The sequence below is a fragment of the Cyanistes caeruleus genome, chromosome Z (assembly GCF_971803275.1).
Source record: "Cyanistes caeruleus chromosome Z, bCyaCae1.hap1.1, whole genome shotgun sequence".
Classification (NCBI taxonomy): Eukaryota; Metazoa; Chordata; class Aves; order Passeriformes; family Paridae; genus Cyanistes; species Cyanistes caeruleus.
Genome location: NC_141732.1, coordinates 66,700,884 through 66,713,546, shown reverse-complemented (window position 1 = coordinate 66,713,546; position 12,663 = coordinate 66,700,884). Strand labels below are relative to the sequence as shown.

The following is a 12,663-nucleotide window of genomic DNA, read 5'->3' as shown; positions in this document are numbered from 1 at the left end:
ACAATAGTTAGTTGTTTACACAGTGCCAAGGCACGCACCAGAACCCCTTCTACACTGCTTGACAGTAAGCCTGAGGTGCTGAACAGTGTCAAACACTGGGTGTTAGATTCCTGGTCATTCCCAGTGAGACTTTGCATGAAATGAATCAAAGAATGATCAGGGATGGGCTGGATTTACTCCACCCAAATTGAAAAGCCAGGGGCAAGCTCTTCTGCCCTGCTCTGCCTGTGTGCTCTGGGGTGCAGCTTTGGGTTCTGAATTTGCAATGAAAAGAACCTGCCTTGGACTGCATTGAGCTTTTCTCCAAGATCCTCCAACTTAAGATTAAAGAGAAGATATTTCTCAATTCTTAAATTGTTTTTCCCTTTGCTGCAGCAATAGCCTAGTTTGTGCTGCTCAGGAGACATGAGAATCATGGTTGAGGCTATATTTGACTGGGGAAGGAGTAGTAAATTTTTGAGCTATTTTGTGGGTGAATTTTTATGAAATTACTGTGTTAGTCAGAAATCCTTTGATGGAACCATTTACAGAATATGATATTATACATATCTAGCATATCGATATTATTATGATATTATACATATCATAGCATATTTATGTTGCTTCCTTCCATTAGTCAAAGTGTTAATATTTCTCTGTCAATAAAGACAAAAAAAAACCACACTTGGAGAGGGTATGAAACAAACTCATGTGGACCATTAAAAATGGTCTCTGCAATAAATGAATGCTCTTTCACTGGCTTTGCAGTTATTCATGTTCCAGAAAATTAAGACTTCTTATCAAGGGGTTTCTTTTGAGTTTGCATCTTCTCATCTTGAACTAATGCTACCTACTTTTTGCTCTCAGTGTCAGTATGTCACAATTAATGGTAGTTCCTTGATAATTTCTAAACCATTTCTTGACAGTTAGCCACAAAAATTACAGTTCTGCTTTCCCCCATTTAAACTTCTGCAGCTCTACAGACAGTAAACTCAACAATATTGAAATGCTGTTCTGCAAGGCTGCAGAACTAAGGCTGATTTACAAGCCCCGTGGCAATATTAAGCAGCTTGGATGTTTTCCTGTAGTCAGTAAGCAAATTACTCTTCCTTTCAAGTCTGCTGCATTTGATGTTTCCAATGTTTAAATTTGCAATATTTTCATTAATATTAGCATATGCTTCTGATTTTCATGAAGTTCATGAAGGTGTCAATTTTCTGCAGTTATATGTTATTAATGCGTTTCGGCTCTTGGTTATGGTGGTTGCAATTGAGGCTTAGTTTGTTGGCCCTGCAGCCAGCCAGTGGTGGTGGACATCACATTTTAACACTTGCACATGTGCAGAGCCACGTTTTTCTCACTCTTCTTTGTATTTATGCAAATTCATAAGACATGAGTTTATTTGTTGCTTTTAAGATCCATTGCTTGTCGTAAAAATTTAGACATGACTTATTTTAAAAGCAAGCACTTGAGTAAGGTGTCCTGGAAGCAGTACAGAGACTTTCTCACTTGAACAAAGCACTGTTATTTTCTGTGTTTCTATGCATCCAGATGATGTTTTCTCAGTGTGCTTCCCAGAAGAAGGATCTCTGAGATTATTCAGTGATGCCAGCCTCGTTGTCACTGCACAGCGACACATGGCATTCTCCAGGGTCTGCTCCAGCTACCACTGGTGTGTGAAGCTCCAGCTGGCACGGCAGAGGCTTCCCTAAATGCTTACAGGTGCTGTGCAAAGCCATCCTCACTGGAGCCTGTCACAGCTGAGCTCTTCACAGCTGGTACAGCCTTCCTGGGACCAGAGCTGAATTTCTCTGGGTTTTATTGTTGATGGTGATGGTGGGTTTGCTCTGTGGTTTTATCTCATTTGGAGCCCATATTTGTCTATGTTTTTCCCCTAGACAATGCCTCAAAGAAGAAAAAGGCAGCTAGTTTGAGATGGAGCCCTGTGAATGAGGGTTCCATCACAAGCCAGTAGAGGAACCAGAACAGCTCTTCTCTAAACAGATAACCTGCAGCATGTCACTGTAGCATATTACACTGTTTATCTGGATTAGGAAAAATTACATTTCATCCAAATGTTGAAATATTCCCAGGAGGCAAAAATGACTACAGCACTTGCTATGCAGACACTTCAAACTTATGGTTTGCTATGAGAATAAGCATAATATTTTTTATCATAATTGTTTTCCTACTTTATTTTCTTACATTCTGCAAATAAGTTCTTATTTTTGACTGACTGAATGATTAGGTTACTGTGGAAATTCTGTGCAGATGAATGCAAAATGATTCATTAAAGGAATCTATCTTAATAACACCTTTAAAAACCAAAAGAAACTGAATGAATATTAATATTCAGGAATATTTTTTTAAATTACAGGTGTTTTGCAGAAGCATGAACTCATTACCCAATAAGGCTGCCCTGCAACACCCAAAAATGTTATAAATGACAAAGGAAAAAAAACCAGAAAATATAATTTTACTGGTGTATGATTCCATGGTATATCTGACCCTTCAACAGAGTGTGCAATTCTGATTTTACCAACTTAGAAAAATGTCACTCTTCCCAGACGAGGGAAAGATTTAGAAAGGAACAAGATGGATGAGTAAACTACAGAAGGGTAGTCACACATGGCAAGCAGACAAGGACATTTTTTAAATTATGGGAAGTAGAGGTCTATAAACTCATAAGTGACCATGAAAAGATGGTTTGGGAAAAACTGAATATTGGTTACTGGACTATGGATGGCTTTGATTTGAATTTGAATTTTTTAACACAATTGTTCATTGGAAAGAACAGAAGGCCTCAGTCATGACAGTTTGAAAGACATGAATTTTCTGTTTTAATACTCTGTTTCAAACTGTTTGGAAATTTGAGTAAAATTTGATTTTTTATAAGGATTTTAAAATTGCTTCAAAATTCTTCACAAACAGCAAATTGTTTTCTGAGGCACCAATATAAAAAGTTGTTTTCATTTTCTTTAGTTTCTTTGTGGGTAGCATTGACCTCAATAAAACTTTGTCATAAACTCTGATAGTGCCTAGATTTCTCCTTTGGATCCTTTCAGATTCTGGTATGAGGAGCTTCAGCTATGAAGCTGTCATTGAACATTGATATTGAATATGAGGAAATATTTCCTCGTATTTCTGGGTGTTAATTAATCAGCATGATCTGATGCCTCTAATTCTGTTTCTAATATGCTAAGTCCTGAGAAAGAGGGGAAAGGGGAAAGGGCTAGAGGCTAGGGAGAAACTTTCATTTACTTTCTATAATGAATGAAAAAGTAGATGAGTGTTGTCTGATCACAAACATTAGCAGTAAAAGGGTCATCTGTCCATCTAGGAACACAAGGGTAGGAAATTTTAAATCGTACTTAAAGATTTTGATCACATCTACAGAGGCAGTCTCACAGAAGAGGAAGCTGAGTTTAAAACCTTACTTCTCTGTAAGTGTGCAAGAGTAATGGCTTGCTAGAGTGATGCCAATTATGAAATAGGTTCCATTTCAAAATCATTCTTCAGAGAGCATTTTGGATTATGATAGTATTTCACAGAAATAATCCAATCAACTCCATATATTTCAACATTAAGGGACTTTTTGAAGCTTTTTCTACAAATAAATTAGAGCTACTGACTTTCATGCCTAAATCAGCCTGGAAGGACAGGAGTGAGTGACCAGGATTCACTGCTGTACGTGTCCTACTTATTGCAATCTGATGATTACAATTGATTGCTACCAGAGTGGGACATCAGAGAGTGGGTTTAATAATGAGTAAACAGGATCTGGTTTTAGCAAGGCATCAGCTGACCATCAGTATCACCTTAGGTGTCAGCCTGCTTTCTCATCCCTCTTCTCTGTGACACCTTGCCATGGGGTAGAGAGTTTTCTTCTTGCCTCCTTTTGCTCTTTTTTTTTACTGTTGTTTAATAAACCTAATTCCCCCAAGACATCCTTTTCCCATGCCACAGATACACAGTTTCTCGGGGATAAATTAGCCACAGGAGAAAGACTCCTGTCTAGAGCACAAATAATAAATTAATAAAAATGAGTTAATTAAACTTTAGATGATAGTAACATAGGTCAGGGGATTGAAGATCTTCTTTCATGATGTTTTATATTTGCATGAAACATTTGCATTTAATATCATATGCATTTAATTTTCTGCCCCATAAAAAAGAGACAGAGAATTAAGTATAGTTTCTTCATTTTTATTTAACATTTCTAAAACTTTTTTTTTTTTTCTGTGTACATCACTGAATAAAATGATTCCATGGAACACACACAAAAAAGGTAATATTTGGTCAGAATAAGGAATAATCTTTCTACAACCCAATTTCACTCAGCTAATTTACATAAAGATATAAGAGCACTATTTTTGATTTAAGGCGAGGGAGATGATCTTCCCTTTGAGAGAACTCATAAGATACCTCAAATTTCATCTACATTACTTAATATATTAAATCTTTCTAAAAAGTAATAAGGTTTCACAAAAATGTCTCAGTTCTAGAATGTGACAATTCTCACTGTATATATATTTTATAAGAACACAGAGGAGAAAGCTACAGCTATGAAGAAGCACTAATATTTAAGTACCACCACCCTTAAGAATAAGTGTGTGAGCAGTGGGAGAGGCCTGTGCACAGGCACTTCTGCCTCTGGGCATAGCACAGGATAGATGACTGCTGAGTGCCTTTCCAGGCACCATTTTTCTGGTTCTTTGAGTGCAGGGTGAAAACACAGCTGCTGGATCCTGCTCTTCCACAGCCACGGTGTGCAGCCTTTCCCTTGGAGGATTCCTAGATGTTTTCCAGTGGAGACACAGGCCACTTCTCCATGTGTTTTTCCTCCTTTACCTGACAGGCTTGTGTTTTTGTCCTTCCTTGGGGTAGTTTTGCCTCAGTGTAGTCAGCAAGAAGACTGGGTGCAATTACATAGGGAAATTTCTTGTGCACTGGACAATTACATCCTTCTACACCTCAGTGAAATTCCTGTGCCAGACACTTCCCAAACCCAGTGCACTGTAAGGATGGAGATACTCCCTACAAATGCTAGTGAGCAATTCAAAATTGATTCAAATTATCCATGGTCCTGGAATTCCTCAGTTTGGATATTGGCAGCAAGGCAAAGCTGATATCCAGGAAGATTTTCCTCTGTATGCAGCAGAACTAAAAATATAGAAAACGTTTTCTTTGTGTAGATTTCATATGAAGCAGACATGCTAGTTTTTTTCTGAGCTTTTAATAAAATCTTGCAATATTAAGTTAAAGGGTTGAATGAAGACATCGACAGTAAATATTTTTTCAAACACTCATTTTCACATAAAACTCATAGAAATTTATCTCTATTTATTATAATAATGAGAAAAATTTTTAGAGTAAACCAGCAAGGATTGTTTTATTTAATTTTGGTGTGAAATATCAATTAGTATTTGCATAAAGCTTCCTCATTCTAACATTGACTCTAACAGAAAAATGCATAAGCAGAGAAACAGTTGTCTGAAATGTGTGCTAGAAGTGGCTGCCATTTCAAAGGCATTCTCTCTATACATTGCTAGCCATGAATTCTAAAAATAAGCTTTAATCTCTATCTCTAACCTTCCAATAGACTGCTAAGCAGCCAACATGTTGTCAAAGCTTCAAAACCTGTAGATAGTCTTCTGTTTCCCTGGCATGCCAGAGAAGAAAGTAGATCCCTGAATACTGAGCTGACACTTCCATCAAATACTTGTTTGTGGAAATGTTCAGATAAACAATCTCTTCTAATAAGTCATCATCTTTCATCTCCAGACTACTATGGAGCTCATTATAAACAAATCCTTTTGATGTGCATTGCTGAGAAATAAATTCTAGTGCATTTTTAAAATTTGAACTCTCAGTTACCTTGCTGACATCAGCTAGTTTGGTACTGGGAAAAAATCCATCTCTCAGATCAGTGATATTCTCCTTTGTAACAAAGCTGACTGGACTTGCTGTTGTTGTTTTATAAACCATGAAGAGTGTCAGGAGTTCTGTGGGTTATTTATTTGGGGAAAGGAAGGGTAGAAATTCTGGGAAATTCAGTGAGCTGTTTTTGCAATAATTCTTCAGTGAGCTCTTTGTGCGGTTACAGATGAGAAACTAGAAGGAAGACTGTAGAAAATAAAAGACAACTTGATTTAACAAGATTTGACCAATATATATGATATGTAAACATGAAAAAAACATTTTACTTTTGTAGGCATTTTTATTACTCTTTTTAGAGAGTTTATGAATAATTTGATTTCTTATTACCTGAATGAGACTTAAGGAATAATAGGAAAAAATTATAAGTATATTTTTTATTCTCCCTCATTTGACTTTCTTCCTTCTCCATTTCTGATATCACATATTTTGATTAGTTTCAATGACCTGTAATTCACTGACACTTTTAAAATTGGTTACATTGGTTACAAATAACTATTTGTTTTAGAATTCATGAAATTGCATATGAAGTATCACATTGTCCGTGAATGTCAGCCTCAACTGCACTGTTCATTGTTCAGATTCTTGTTCTTCAATTTCAACTGTAACACACAAGCTTTTGCTAAATATTAAGTTTCTGAGTTTTAAGTAATATTGAAAAAGCTTGGATGGCAAGAATGGCTTTACAGCATGACAAACAGAAATGTATGCGTTCCCAAAAAATGGATGAGGGGCAGAATGACAAAAACCCTCTGCAAGCCTTGCACTATGCCCTATTTTTTGCTAGTAATATTAAAAGATCCAAACCAAGTGCAAACATAGTTGCACTATTGTGCAGGAAACTGAAGCAGTGCTTCATGGGAAAGGACTACACTTTATTAAAATATACAACTTTATTATATACATTTTATAATAATAATTCAAAATATGTTTTTTAATATGCTGATTTTTATTTTCTGTCCATGTCTTCTACATTTATACATGTTTTCTAAAGATGGAGGAAATATTTAAGTATTAATACATAAGTACTAAATCCAGGCCTCTGGAGTTAAGATTTGGAGGTGCTTTATCCCATACTGAGAATACACAGGAACAAAGAAACACCTGATGGACATCTGTGGATGCACCTGTCCTCTTATAAACTTGCTCAGCTCATCCACTCATTAATGCTGTCCAAGGCTGAGCATCCTTTGATGAAAACACTTAATTTCTAATTATAGGTACAACTGTTGGTTTTCTGGCCTTTCAATTCAATGTAAGCTTAATGTATTTATAATTAGTGGCTGTGTCAAGTCCTGAATAACAAATTCTTTTTGTATCAGTTGTGATGGAGGCCCACAAACAACTAATAATAATTATGTGCTTAGAGCAAGATTACTATTTAGATAGAAAAATCAGATTCCCAGAAGTAAAGAAATTCCCCTTTCACTATTGTCCATCCTCCCTTTACTGACCATTTATTTCTGCTGTTGAGCACAAGCAAGTGGAGGTTCAACTGGCATAGCAAAGCAAAAGAACTCCAGCTGTCGCTATTTTGACATCATTTGCTCATATTTGTGTGGATTTTCTAACGGAAAATAAATAATTGCACATTTTAAAGTTAAGTACTGTTGAGAATAATGGCCTTGAAGATCCAGAACCTGCCGTGATTCCTGAAACCTAAGTACCCACCTGGCACTTGAATTGCAGGATGGACCTCACAGCCTTACAGGCTTATTCTGGTCTCCCTGCTTCTGCAGCAGTCTCTTCAGCTATTCAAGTGCAAAGTCTTAGCTATTTTGAGTGGCTGTTTTGAGTCACCCTACCTTAGCAAAATCTTCCAAGAAGTACAAGCAACAGGAAGAAAGCACTGATTTCCCCTCCCTTCAAAATTTGAGTGAAATTACATAGTATAAATCTAAACAATATGTTACCACCTTACTATTTTCTACTGCTGATTTTTAAAGGATGGCAAACCCACTGGCCTTCAGTACAATTCTGAAGATAAATTTTCCACCCTCTGCAGTGGAAATTACAAATTGTTTTATGTGTTACAGTCTGCCTTAAAAAAAGAGATAATTAATACTTAAGACTGAGTTGAGAAAATGGTATCCAGATTTAAAGGTTTCATTTGAAATTCTATAAATTGAGGGCTAGTGGTGTCAGCCTTTGAACCTGATAATATTTTTAACTTCTAAGAAGTGTTAGGATATTTATTTGTATGTTTGTGGTTTTCTTCCTAGCATTACGTTCTAATAGGATTAAATGTCTGACTTGAATAAGAGCTTCCTTTCTTATTCAAGGTGCTTTATTTCCCACCTGTTAGCCATTGTATCCACCATGTAAAATCTAGGATATGCTACTGTCCTTTGTCTGCAAACTTGCATGGTCCTTGCTGTGGGCCAGAAATCCACCGTGCTGAGGGGTGCAGGGACACACAGCACCAGAGAGGGACTGCTCTGTAGAGACTTTCTGCTTTTACTGTGTGCTGTGTTTGTCTCTGCAATAACTGAGTGCCTTCCAGTAGTGCACTGAGAAATGCAACTACCATCTGGCATGTGTTTGTTTGCTCACTGTCTCCCCAGGGGAAGAAGTGTGTGCAGTGGAGTGTTATGCTTCTGAATTTTCATACATAGATACTGACACGTGCTTACGCTGGAAATGACAAGGTCAAAATACATGCCTTGCACTGGGAATGAAAAATGGTGATATTTTGAATGTTCCTTAGTTAATTCTACTTGTGCCAGCTCTTGAACAAGATCTCCCTGTTGCATAAGAAGATGCATTTTGAATTTAATGCAGTATTTTCCCTTCTTGCATAGCCTCTAGTCACCCTCTGTCTTCAGTAAGGAGTTGCCAGGGGCTTCCAACCCTTTCTCCAGATGGTGTTGGGAGCTGAAGGCAAGAAAAGGGAAGAGGAAAAGTTAAATTTAAAAGTGTTCATGCTCACAGAAATGAAATCTGTTCTTCCTGAGAGGAGGAAAAGCCATGACACAACAAATTCCCCACTCATTCACATCCTGTGCAATCCCATCCAATACAAGATGCTGTTCCATGTGTAAATACATGCACTGTTTGGTCATAAATGCACTGGTTCCTGCAAAACTTGGAATCAAGCACCATTTTTACATCTAGAGTATTTGCTGAAACTAAACAAAAAATTCTTCATGATCATTCAAGTGGGCCCCAAATGGAGGAATAATTATTGAAAAATGAGTTTTTCGAAGGATGAGAGCTTTTTAATGTCCCAGACTCTTACACATAAAGATAGTTTGTTATACTGTTGCATTAGCCCAGCTGAAATGCCAGTGGTGAGTATTTCTGGTAAGACAGGGATCTGTATTTCTTCAGTTATTTCATAATTCAGAATGGTGTCATGTGGATTATGGGTACTTATTCTTGAAAAGGAGACCTCCTGAGTATGGATTTTTTCCCAAAGGATATTTTCAGAAGATTTCTGAAGAAGTCAACACAAGTTCACTCATAATTATTCAGTAGCCCTGGATGTACTGCAATCAGGAGATCTCTTCCTTTTGTGTATTTAAATAGATGGAATCACTATCAGTTCCCTAATTCTTTTCCTCCATAGGTATATTTTATTCCTCCTCAGCCTTTCCATGGAAGCTGCCTACTTAGCTTTGCTCTTCCAGAATTCTCCTTTTACAATATATTTTTCCTGTAGAATTTTTATATGAATTAAGCACCAGAAATTTATGAATAACTCATTATTAACAGTTTGGGAGTGGAGAGATTATGATTAAAAACTGTGATACAAGGGATTGAGCAGGTCACTGAGGAACAATACTTTGAAATTCAGTTCTGAATTCTGCCAGTAATTTCCTATGTGGTTTTAAACATACTGCTGAACTCCTTTGTGACTGAGTTCACCCATCTGTTCATGAAAACTTTCTCCAGCAGACATGCTAAAACATTTAATTTTTTAATTAGTTTACACACTGTTGGTTCTATAAATGAAGGTTTTTTCTCAAATCTTTTTTGGGCTTTTAGAGCGCAAATTAGTTTGTAGTAATTTTTGTGATGATTTTGTGGCTCATGATATAAACTAGTAGCAACCCTTTTCATTAAAAACACCTTCAGTTTATTGTGTAATTTAGACTTGTGATGTTCAAAATCTCACAAAAAAAGCTCTTGAACCTTTCATCCTCTCTTGTATTTAATGGTGGTATAAACTAGAAGGAAGATTAATAACTTTCCCTACGTCACAGAATATACAGTTTTCTGTAAACTTTTCTATGAATTGCACAAGATCTTAATCCAAATTTAATCCCATAAAATTAGCTTTTTGGTTTTTATTATTCATGGGAGTGCCTTTGTAAGTGCATGACTTCTGTGATGGAAGTCAAATTATTTTTAATCATGTAGGATGGAGTGTATTTCATAGTACTGTTCATATTATCGTTGTCTTCTAATTTAGGTGGTTATTACAGAAAAGTTGAACAAAATTCAAAATTTTTTCAGTTCTATTTTAACTGATTGCTGTAGGTTTTTTTGGCAAATATAGTTTTTGGTGGGTGTACTTTGCTCTTGTCATGGTATTTGTCATAGGACTAAGATTCTGCTGCTTATCCTCTGATTGGTGTGAATGAAATATGAAATGGCAATCTAGGGCTAGAATAATGCCCTTTTCACATGGTAAACCACACAGAGATGCCTGTGTAGGCACTGGTAGAATCAATGCTTGGCCAGTAGGGTTTTTTTGTGTTTGAATCTGTTTCTAATCCTCTTCTAATAAGGACAAAATATAGGCAACATCCTTTGTGTGCTGTGAAGCTTTGCAATATCAAACTGCATACATTTGAAACTGAATTTTGAATCTGTAATACCCGCATATGAGCGTGCCAATATCAATTGCAGAAGTCTACAAATCTGCACTGAAGCCCCATCCTCTGTTCTTTCCCCCTGGAGTTCTAGTCCATCACTTCCTGCATAAGTGTATTGCACACACCTTGGGGGTTTTAATTTCCTTTGTGTTGTAAACTCTTCTTACAGGCATAGTTGGTTTGTTTCTTGAGTATACAGGTATCCAGCACAAGAGATAGTTAGGGGCTTGGGAATGTTTCACTGTCTTAGGAAAGTTTGGCTTTCCCTCTGGAACCTGAGAAATTACGTGTGGGGAGTGAAATTATTTTTGCTCCTGAATTCTACAGTCCATTGAGTGATTTACTTAAACCCTGTTGCAAAGAAAACTGGATAATCCAGTGAAAATCACAAACTAACTTAAACTATCACTGCAGAGGAGAATGGTGGCTTAAAGACCCAGACAGAAAATAAAGATTACAAAACAATTTCATTGTAAGTGGAGTCATCTGAAATTCATGGATTGTGATAGAAGATGCTGGAGAGAAAGATAACAAGATGTTGGATTGCTTAGCCTCTTTCCATGTTTCATGATTTGCACCATTTTGCATACCATGATTCTGGGATTCCCATGTTCCAGTATACTCCAGTGCCTTCCAGGAAGACTGTTTCCCAGCCACTGCTCATAATTTTGAATATAAAGTTTTACACAATTGTATATACTTTTAATTTTATACAGACATTTCTAAAATGGCACAGAGAAATTATCATCTGGTTCTCTAGATGTAGCATATCTGAGTATTGCTAACTCAGAGCAGAGATTGTTATTCAAATGAAAGTGTTATCGAAATCATGGAGTAATGCTGCCAGCTATGCCATTTCAAGCATAAAGCATGGTTTTCTTTTAAAATTAATGCAAACCTCCCCTAATACGATTATACTTGTGGGAATATTTGTCAGAGAGAGCCCAAGCCAGTTAGGCATTTCTTTGTGATGATCCATTACAGTTCATTCTAAATCAGCTATAAATATTGTTCCATTAAAATTGTTATCTGCTACTGTCAGTCTGGGTCTTTCACAGATGAATCTTATCAGAATAAAGAGCTGACAGTACTTTTCAAACTGAACTATGCAAGTCAGGGTTATAGTCCATAACTCCCAGTGTCCTCCCATACCCTTAATATCTACTGGGTGAAAACTGTTACTTAATTCATTTGACACTTTCATCCATTTTCAGTCTTGAAGGGGATGAGTAGAAATAGACTTTGTTTCAGTCAGAGGAGATAAAACTGAATATGTAACCTAGGAAATCTTGACAAAAGTGTATGTGAGCTTTATTTCAAAAAATAAAAAATAAAAATTTCTAATTTGTTTAAAATACATGAATGACTTATATTGAGGTAATGTTGTGACAAAGGAAGACCTGAGGTAAGAGCTGTATTGTGTTCAATACTTATAGTAGTGTCTAGATAAACTAATACTCTTCTCTGTTTTTTGAGGAGTGTCTAACAGGAAATGATCAGTCACTGGTGGCCTCCAAAGTCCTATTAAGCCTCATATGCTCTACAGAATGCAATAATTTCTAATAGTGACACTCCTTAGCTTATAAAATGGAATTGAGTGCGTTAAGTGTAAGTATTTTTCCATCTTTTTGCTGATCTACTAAAGACCAAGCACGCTACTTTTATTTTGTCCAGAAAAATGCATTTTGCTCACCATTTAATCAACTTTTCTAATTGGAAAAACCTATTTCCATTTACGTTTTTGGTTTTTTTGCAGCCAAGGCAATGTAAAGCAAGAAATGAAAAAGTGCTGACTCCAGACATATGGAGTAGTGCCAAGTGTTAAGGCAAGAGAGCCAGCCGAAACTCCTTTTCCTGCCTCTTCCCCTGCTGCTTCTAGCCTTTTCCCCCTACGACCCTCAGTTCTCAGCTAAACAATACATGGGCA

General features: G+C 36.6%; 1 long non-coding RNA gene across 2 annotated transcripts in view; it reads left to right on the top strand.

Moving 5' to 3' along the window:
- The window catches only part of LOC111941421 (uncharacterized), a 172,342-nt gene that overhangs the window by 97,459 nt on the left and 62,220 nt on the right, over window positions 1–12,663 (top strand). The window lies entirely within an intron of this gene.